The 10,996-nt window shown below is 40.6% G+C and overlaps 1 protein-coding gene across 6 annotated transcripts in view; it reads left to right on the top strand.

Annotated features, from left to right (window-relative positions):
• Positions 1–10,996, top strand: part of BNC2 (basonuclin 2) — a 584,547-nt gene that overhangs the window by 504,849 nt on the left and 68,702 nt on the right. The gene's annotated exons all lie outside the window — the stretch shown is intronic.

The raw sequence follows: 10,996 nt of genomic DNA, 5'->3' as shown, positions 1-10,996 counted from the left end.
ACCACTCACCATTATTATAATGGGCATTGATGCCCTTACCACAGCTACCTACTCTCTGTTTTTACCCAGTGAGGTAAAATGTCAACACTTACCCATCTAACACATCCAACACCCCATTCCCCAAGAACGTCTCCTACTAACAATACACAATCTTCCAATAATGTATATTAATTTCTGAGTCCGAACTAATTTTTGGCTAACATTGGTTAGTATAGTTTAAATTAAAACATTAGATTGTGATTCTAAAAATAGAAGTTCACCCCTTCTTACAAACCAAGAAGTGTTTTGAACATAATGAACGGAGAAGACCTGTTTGTTCACCCAGGCCTTTTAAATTTTGATTTTCCGTTCTGATTTTATTTTTAACTAATTTTTAAAACAGTTTTTAAAATCCTTTGTATTGTATTTTGTCCCTTTTTGTAAGTTATGATTTAATGTGTTATGTGTTTTTATTGTAATCTTGTGTTATGAGCTGCCCAGAGAAAAATTTGTTATGGGCAGCTAACAAATAAAGTAATAAATAATAATAATAATAATAATAATAATAATAATAATAATAATAATAATAAATAATAATATAATTAATAATCCAAACTCAAATGGCGGGGAAAGTCCAAACTCAATGGCAGGAACACCATACATGCCATAAACACCTGGGCTATACCTGTTATCAGATACACTGCAGGAATAATAGACTGGACCCAGGCAGAGCTAGAGACGCTAGATCGTAAGACCAGGAAAATCATGACCATCAATCATGCTCTGCACCCCCGCAGTGATGTAGATAGGATATACCTCCCTCGCAGCTCAGGTGGAGGAGGAATGCTGCAAGTCCATCAAACAGTAGAGAAGGAGAAAAGAGGCCTTGCAGAATATATCAAGGACAGTAAAGAAGATGCACTTAAAATGGTCAATAATGAGAAACTATTCAACACCAATGAAACAAAGCAGGCCTACAAGAAAGAACAAGTCAAGAACCGAGGAGAAAAATGGAAAAATAAGCCCCTGCATGGTCAATATTTGCACAAAATAAGTGGGAAATCAGACATCAGCAAGACCTGGCAATGGCTTAAGAATGGCAACTTGAAGAAAGAAACAGAGGGTTTAATACTGGCTGCACAAGAACAGGCACTAAGAACAAATGCAATAAGAGCAAAAGTCGAAAAGTCCACAACAAACAGCAAGTGCCGCCTTTGTAAAGAAGCAGATGAAACAGTGGACCACCTAATCAGCTGTTGTAAAAAGATTGCACGGACTGACTACAAACAATGACAAAGTAGCAGGGATGATACACTGGAACATCTGCAAAAAATACAAGCTACCTGTAGCCAAAAATTCGTGGGACCATAAAATTGAAAAAGTTGTCGAAAACGAAGATGTAAAAATATTATGGGACTTCCAACTACAAACAGACAAACATCTGCCACACAATACACCAGATATCACTGTAGTCGAGAAGAAAGAAAAACAAGTTAAAATAATCGACATAGCAATACCAGGGGATAGCAGAATAGAAGAAAAAGAAATAGAAAAAAATCACCAAATACAAAGATCTACAAATTGAAATTGAAAGGCTGTGGCAGAAAAAGACCAAAATAATCCCAGTGGTAATTGGCACCCTAGGAGCAATTCCAAAAGACCTTGAAGAGCACCTCAACACCATAGGGGCCACAGAAATCACCATCAACCAATTACAAAAAGCAGCTTTACTGGGAACAGCCTATATTCTGCGACAATATCTATAATAACGGCAACAATGTTGACAATAAAATTCAGCCCTCCCAGGTCCTTGGGAAGGACTCGATGTCTGGATAAAACAAACCAGTCAATAACACCTGTCTGACTGTGTAAATAAATAAATAAATAAATAATTCCCTGTGATTGAATCCCCCAGACCCCTCACTTTCAGTAGCTTAATCCATTGGAGCCAAAATTACTGGTGCAAGTGCAAGTGAAAGAACATGCATAACTTCCAAAAACACACTGCCACAATGATGGTATTTTTAATTCTCCTCCTCCCAATTATAACAACAATAAACTCTGCACCACAAAACCACAATTGAAACATGAATCACATAAAAATGAACCTCAAACTATCATGCATCATTAATCTAGCCCCACTGCTAATCTTAAACAACTATGGAATTGAAGCCACAATCTCCAGTTTCAACTGAATAGCCATTACAAACTTTAACATCAACTTTAGCTATATAATAGACCTATATCCCCTCTCATTTACCCCAATTGCCCTATACATTACCTGATCTATCCTAGAATTTGCTGCATGGTACCTCCATACAGACCTGAAAATTAATAGGTTTTTCAAGTATCTTCTTTTCTTCCTACTAGCAATACTCACACTAGTAAATCAGGTGAAAGGGGGTTAGAATCATGTCATTTCTCCTAATTGGGTGATGATTCTCCTGCACAGACACAAATTCTTCTGCACTACAAGCATTTATTTACAACCGAATTGGTGATGTCTAATCATAACAATTTCATGATTAGCCATACACACATCCACTTGAGAAATCCATGAACCCCTCTCAGAACCAAATACACTTCAAATTCTCCCACTCTTAGGACTGCTTTTAGCAGCAATAGGAAAATCAGCCCAATTCACCCTCCATCCATGACTTCCTGCTGCCACAGACGGACCAACCTCAGTATCTGCCCTAAAAAACTACCATAGTAGTAGCTGACATTTTCTTACTAATCCAACTACACCCGATTCTAGAAACAAATACAAAAATCTTGTCACTGTTCCTTTCCCTCAGGGCAGTCACAATTCTATTCACTGCCATCTGCACACTTACCCCAAATGATATTTTAAAAATCATTGCCTTTTCAACATCAAGTCAGTTAGGACTAATAATAGTAACAATCAGACTAAACCAACCTCAACTAGCTTTTCCACAATTCAGCTCACACCTTCATCAAAGCAATGCTCTTTCTCTTCTCTGGCTCAATCATTCACAGCTTAATAGATGAACAAGACATCTGAAAAATAGAATCAAAGACAACCCTTCCAATCACCACAGCTTGCTTAACCATTGGCAACTTTGCCATAATGGAAGCTCCCTTTTTAGCTGGATATTATTCAAACTATACAGTTATTGAAACAATAAACAACTCCCATTTAAATGCCTGAGTCCTCTCACTCACACCAGTCGCAACCACCTTAACAGCCATTTACGCTATACATATTATTTTCTTTGTCCAAATGGGTTCTGTACACTACACAACTCTTGCCCCAAATGAAAACTGTCCAACCTTAATTAACCCCATTCTTCAGCTAGGAACAGGAAACATTGTACCAGGCTTTTTAATTACCTTAACAATCCAACCAATTAAAGCCATAGTAATAACCATATCCCCCATAATAAAATTATCCACAATAATAGTTACAATCCTAAGCTTAATATTTTCCTTAGAACTGGCAATTAAAACAGCTCTACTATTAACTATATAACTTTTCATATCAACTTGGATTTTTCAACATGCTCATCCATTGAAACCATCCAAAATTTACAGTACTCTTAACTGGACAAACTCTATCAACCCACCTAAACGATCTACTATGATATGAAAAAAATGGCCCAAAAGTTATCTCCACACTAAACACCACAACAATGGCTGATCAAACCTAGGGATGTGCACGGAACTGTTCGGCACTCCATTCTAGGAGCGCCAAACCAGTTTCGGCAACCAGCATTCGAACTGGTTCGGAGAAGGTGGGGGGTTGTTTTAAGGGGCAGGAAAGGCACTGCCTACCTGCCAGCCCCCGGCCCACTGCTTTCCGCCCGCCGGCGCTCTTCCAAAAAGCAGGCACGCAGGGCTGCAGTGTGCCTCCTTGAAGCCATGATTAGCATCACCATGCAAATGGCTGACACACATGAGGGGGAAAGCGGCAGGGCGGGGGCTGGCAGGTAAACAGCACCTTCCCTGCCCCTTAAAGTGACCCCCACCCTCCCAGGAGTGCACGGAAGCAGTTCAGTGCACATCCCTAATATGGATATGAATACAAAGAATATTTATACACCACTTTTCAACAAAAGTTTTCCAAAGCAGTTTACATAGATAGAAAAAGATCAATAAAAATGGCTCCCTGTCCCCAAAGGGCTCACAATCTAAAAAAAGAAAAAAAAGACAGACACCAGCAACAGCCACTGGAAGGATGCTGTGCTGGGGATGGATAGGGCCAGTTGCTCTCCTCCTGCTAAATAAAGAGAATTGCCACTTTTAAAAGGTGCTTCTGCTCAATTAAATTTGCTCAATAAAACAACATATGTTATTATTCTTAGACTATTAACCAAGCTGAATAGCACAAAAGCCACTGTTATTCAATTATAAAAACCAATGGCAACCAATACACAAAAAATGCACCAGATCTTTAAACTCATTAACAATTCTTTACTGGTCTATGACCGAAATAAATATATATTATTATCATTAACAATTCTTTCATTGATCTTCTTCCCTATCAAACATCTCTTCATGATGAAACTTCGAGTCCCTGCTAGGAATGTGCCCAATTGTGCAAATCCTAACCAGACTGTTCCTAACTATGAACTATAGAGCTGACACCACCTCCACATTTTCATTGTCACCCATATCTGCTGAGATGTCCAACACAGTTGACTCATCTGAAATATTCATGCCAATGGCACCTCCATCTTCTTTATCTGCCCACATCATACGAGGACTTTACTATGGCTCCAATATTGATATAGAGACCTTAAACTCAGGAGTAATTCTTCTACTCCTAGTCATGGCCACAGCCTTCATAGGATATGCCCTACCTGAGGCCAAATATCTTTTTGAGATGAAACTGTCATTACAAACCTTCTTCAGTTGTCACTGGCTAGTGAAATGAATCTGAGGCGGATTTTCAGTTGATAAGGCAACTTTGACCCAATTGTTTGCCTTCCACTTCCTGCTCCCATTTGCAGTCCTGGCCACAGCTGTTCTACACCTTCTTTTCCTCCATGAAATGGTGCCAGACCACCCAACTGTCCTAAACTCAAACCCCAACAAAATCTTGTTCCACCCATTTCTTCTTTAAAGACCTCCTAGGAGCAATAATTATCCTAATATTTCTACTTCTACTAGCCCCATTCTTCCCAAATCTTTTCAGAGACCCAGAAAACTTTTCACTAGCAAACCTCTTCATCACACCTCTGCACATTAAGCCCTACATAATGTAAACCGCCCTGAGCCTTTTGGAAGGGCAGTATAAAAGTTTTAAAAATACATACATACATACATACATACCAACAGAAATCCCAATCTATCTTTGGTCCCTAGACTTAGGAACACACATTCAATATAGGTCAACTCCCTGACAGGGACCCTGGTAAGGGAGATAGTATTCTCCTATCTACTAATATTTACTTAAGACATCAAAAGGTAGACAACTAGCCCCATCACCAATCCCCTAAACTAGTATTTTCAATAAACTACCTTTTGCCGCATTCCATCACCTAAATTCCTTAGCCATGCACCTCATCCCGGGCTTTTTTTTGCCCCCTTCCATCATCTAAATTCCTCAGCCAGCCACGGAAGCACTGGCCATCACAGTTACATTTAAATATTGAAACATAGCCAGTATGTAAGGGTAGTGTGAGCAAGTCATTAAGGCTCTACACACGATCAGTCCGAAAGGAGTGAAGCAGGGAGAGTGGGCTTGACCCGATCTCCCCACAGATGGTCACTCACTCATCTTCGGGCATGTGGATCGGCTACCCAGACAAGCAGTGGCTTGGCTCTGGCACCCCTGTGCCCAGCCACGGCTCACCCGGCAAATCCAGGGGTTGTGTGAAGGGAAGCGCCGCTGCACCCTGCCCTCCGGATCCCCAGTAATGCACCGCACAAGTGCACAGAGCATTACTGGGATCCTCTCTTCCCCCTCCTAAAGTATGTCGGCAAGCAACCATGGCAGACACATGACCAGGAAAACAGGGTTAACGGAGTGCTTACTCTGTTAACCTCATTTAAGGGGGATGGTATTTAGGCGGGCTTGCCACCGAGCCACCGCTGGGAGCCACATGGCTCCCATTGCTGCACACAAGCAGCAGAAACCGGGCTGGGCTCCCTTAGCCCGGTTTCTGCTGCTCGTGAGGATCACCTCCTAGTCTCTCAGCTGGTCTCTTGTCACTCTGTGCCCCTTAGAAGAGTAACAGAATACAAATGTAACCAATGTAATATAATAATAACATAGGAAACTGCCATATACTGAGTCAGACCATTGGTCTGTCTAGCTCAGTATGTATGTATTTGTTTATTTCGGCCCAAGGCCAGCATATCTAGCTCAGTATTATCTTCACAGACTGGCAGCGGCTTCTCCAAGGTTGCAGGCAGGAATCTCTCTCAGCCCTATCTTGGAGAAGCCAGGGAGGGAACTTGGAACCTTCTGCTCTTCCCAGAGCGGCTTCATTCCCTGAGGGGAATCTCTTACACAGCGCTCACACATCAAGTCTCCCATTCAGATGCAACCAGGGCAGACCCTGCTTAGCTATGGGGACAAGTCATGCTTGCTACCACAAGACCAGCTCTCACAATGTCAGCTATTGTGATGGATGTGGTATATGTGGAGGAATATATATTTCAAATATCCCATGGATCCTCACAAACAGAGCGGGGATTGTTACCAGAATAATTTCCACATTCACTGCTTTATTTTCCCCATAGCTGAAAGAGGCATCCATTCGCTAATTATGTCGCTGGAAACAAAACAATTTAAAAAATCAAAGTCCTTGTCCATATGGGGTCCCAGCCATTGAAAAGCAAGCTGCTCCAATCTACAGAGATCCTTCCTGGGTTCTGTTTCTTAGTCATGCCTAGAATGTGATGGAATATTAGGAGAGTGGGATAGGATATTGCAAGTTGACTTTTATGTAGATGGATAATTGAAATATAACCAATATATAAACCCATTACTATTCTATAAATAATATGATTAAGAAGTGTGTATGAGTATGGATAAACATTGGGAACAAATGTAATTAGGTTTTGCTTCCTAACAACTTGACTGCAAACAAGCTGCATGTAAAATGATTACAAGATAGTGATTCTTGACACACCAATTCCAGACACTGCCAAGACCTATTAAAAGCCTGACTTGATATATGTTTACTCAGAAGTAAATCCTGCTGTGTTCAGTGGGACTTACTTTCAGGTAAGTTCGCATAGGATAGTGGCCTTAAGCCTTTTTGGCATTTCACTCCTAAAATAAAAATCAAGTAAACCTCTCTGGTATTGATTGTTTAAAATTGAAACACAGCAATAAAATGCTTTATCAGCTGTTATTGGCCCAAGGACATGTGCCATTCTGGATTCTAGTGATGTACCAGACACAATTTTAAAGAGGTACCTTTCAAACTCCATGTTGGTGAAATAGGGTTTCCAGCTTTTGGGCAAAATGTAATGAAAATAAGCTATTTTACTCAATTCTCAGTGAGATTCTTCAAAGGATGGTCCTTTGTTAAGATGTTTTATCTTCTAACACAAGCACAGTGCAATTTGTCTGCTCCTCACAAACCGCACACACACAACTATGCTCACAATTCACATTTACTGCTTTTCTTAACTAGAAAACATTTGTTCATACACTTCCATTTACTTTTTACATACCTGGTTACAATTCAAAACTGGAAAAGATGTTTTCAGTAAAATACTGAAAAGCAAAACACAGTAGAAAGGACTAATTCTACGTTATAAAATTATTATTAAGCTGTGGTTTCCCTCTGTGCAGTCTAAGGGAGAGGGAAAGAGAAAGAGAACCAGTTTTCTGCTAATCTAGTTTTAATAGATTAGGTAAACATTAAAGTAACAGAGACATACCCAGTCCTTAATAAAAACATCTTTGTGGCAGTAAGCTCAATTGACTCCATTGTGACTTATTTCCACATATTGTGTGTAGTATTGGAATGATAAGGAAATTCTTAGGAATTGTTTGTACAGAATAAATGTTCAGTTGATTAATCATGCCCTGCAGACTTGATTCTCCTATATTGTTTACTCTGTATACCTATAAGCATCTCACCTATGGGCATTTGGCAGGCCTCTGTTAGAAATAACATGCTGCTGGACTAGTGGACATTGGTTGTCCACTACAACAAATCAGCAGTGCAAGTCTTATGTTCCTATGGCTTTCCAAAAAGGGATGTACTTCACATACCTATTGCAATGAGAGCAATGAAGAGACCAGACAACCAAGCTATGGATAAAGGGCTCAGGTAAAACCTAGCTAGGACTTTATTAAATAACGGTCAACTAGCATACAACACAGGCATCTGAGAAACAAGAGGCCGCTGTAAGGCAGTCAGATCAAAACCCCCTAAACCCATTAAGCACAGGGGTCAAAACCCTCCCCAGACAGTGCCCGCAGCTGCACAGCCAAGGATGGTAGGTCCTCAAAGGGGAAATAAGGGTTTGAACAAAGCCCACTCCAACACAGGATGAGGTGGTATAACACAGGTCAAGGTGATATAAAAACCAGGTAAACCTGTAGTCTGCCAGCAGAGGCCATATAGAACAACTGCCAGCACCCTGCTGAGTGAATTCCCGGCCTAACACTTAACATGAAAACTGTCCTCCAGCTCCCACGACCCAAACAGAAGCTAATTAGAATAAAGAATGTCACTTAATGCTCAATAGCCGGTCAGAGTGAGATGCAACATTCCCCATGAGAAGCAACCCCAGGAACAGGAAGAGAAGGGGGTGGGTGGATCGGTGCATTCACAAACTCCCAAACATAATGTGGAGCCCACCAATGATCAGGTGATCAATATCCCAATTTCCCACCTCTCACAGAAGCTTACTAGAGGTGAGGTTAACTCTTAAAGTTGGCTCTCCATTGTCCAGTGCAAATCCCCCCTCATTGTATTCATGATAAGAGGGTGTAGTATCCTTAAGAAGGTGCCTGACTTCTGACTTTCTTGTAAGGATATATATTCATTGCCTTCCCTAGGGAACAAAGCTATTCATGGCTGTTACATTTTCACAGGGCCGTGTGCACCCAGTATCAAGCTAATTTGGGAAATAGTCTGAAGGGGGCCTCTGGAAATGTCTGCTTGCTTTTGTAATTCTTTTTAGCGTCTTAAAAACAAACACATAAAATGTTAATCAGAAGCACTATTAAGTACCAAACAAGAGTGTATGGAAATATTATACAATATTAATTTCACTGTTAAACTTGAGATACAGGTAACGCCAAAAACCTGGGGCAAAACTGAAATAAATAAGTAAGTAAGTAAATAATCATTAATCTTCATTTATTTGATAACAAGAATTATTTCTGAAAATCTGTTTTGAAATAAGTTTCTTCCCCCCGCTCCCTTTGTATGCATCCTTGCCTCTTATGAGACATCACATTCACCTTGGAAATGACAAGCCATGCTATGAATAATTTTGCAAGTCTATAGTCAAAACATTTTTTCCATTCATTCATTGCATTTTTATACTGCCCAAATCAACTGATCAACTATCTCTTGGTAGTTCACAATAAATAAAATCTATAATTAACCAACAGTTTAAAATAGTTTAAAGCAAAAACAATTAGATGAAACCCCCAAAGACCTGAATAAAAAAGATGCCGTTTTAAGGCCTTCTTAAATGCAAACAATGATGTTACCTCATGCATCTTGGGAGGCAGTGCATTCTTAAGTCCACGGGGCAGCTACAAAGAAGGTCTGACGCTGCGTTCCTGCTAAATGAGTTGACGGCAACTGGAAGCAGACCTCCCCAAATGATCTTAGTAACAGTGGGGTTTATACAGAAGAAGGCGCTCTCTTCAGTTTTCACAAATATCTTTGTGGAAAACTAGTTGTATTTTGTCCAACAGCTTAAACTTAGGGTGCCCTTTTGAGCTGCCGAAGCCAATGAAGCATTCTACATGCAGTTGTAAGGCAATGCCACAATGCTCTCTGTTGCCAGAATGACTACATATTCTTTACTTACTAAGTATTTATCCTTTATTCCAACACATGGTTCTTTCTGAACCACCTCTTGTATGTTTAAGATGTGTATGTTCTCATATTCTGTGCTTGTACACATATTCCAAACTCTGCTTGAGCCAAGTAGTTGGTGGTTAATACTGGAGGCAACGCAGCAGCTGAAACCAATATGGCCAGTGCTTTCCTGGTTAGACCTGTGAGCATGCATGACTTTTGCTTTATAGGGGACAATGCTTTATAGGGGCTGGAATAATATAGCACATGAGCACATGTGTTTCTTTCCTGATCTGTTTTCCCATAGCTCCATCCTTTGGCCAGAGGTAGGTGATGGTATACAAGCTGAATCTCAGCCTGTTATCCTTCAGGTCTGAGTTCAGGTCCGATGCTGTCTTAAATCATGATACCATGCCAAGTATAATTTTTAATTGTGCTTCTTCCACCTTTTCTACTGTAGGGGTTAGCATAGTAATATGAAACGCCTGCAATATAAGCCACACAGAAGGAAAGGCTCAAACTATACACTATGGTGGCAATCCAGATTGCTTCAGTGTGTGTGTAGAGCAAACTTGGTACATAGATCTGCATTCAGTGGCTGACCTCCCTCAGGCTCCTGGCATTTTTCTCCCAGCTAGACTCATATTGGTTATCAGAGCCCCCTGGCGGTGGGGAGCTGTTTTGGCCGTGGACTTGGGGGAGGTAAGCTAGGCCCTCCACTCACCTGCATGCCCCTTTAAAATTGGGACCCCGCGTCCACATTTTATAATTGATTGGTGCAGACCAAGATTTAAGCAAGCAGATCTCCCACTGTCACAGTAGTTTGAGGATAGGAGTGCATGGTCATCATGTAATCCTTTTTATTACTGTTGAATGTGACAATATTATGCTACCCAACTTCCACCACAGAATATCTTCATGCAACTATTGCTAATGATCAGGCTCATTAACAGAGTACACATTTTGAATTCAAAATTACTTTCCTGCTTACCTCGACCTTTACCACCTGCTGGGTTGTCCATGCAAAGTGTCATTCAGCTTTTGAA

The sequence above is a fragment of the Hemicordylus capensis genome, chromosome 2 (assembly GCF_027244095.1).
Source record: "Hemicordylus capensis ecotype Gifberg chromosome 2, rHemCap1.1.pri, whole genome shotgun sequence".
Lineage (NCBI taxonomy): Eukaryota > Metazoa > Chordata > Lepidosauria > Squamata > Cordylidae > Hemicordylus > Hemicordylus capensis.
Note: the sequence above shows the minus strand (reverse complement) of the source record. Positions and strands in the feature narration are given on the sequence as shown.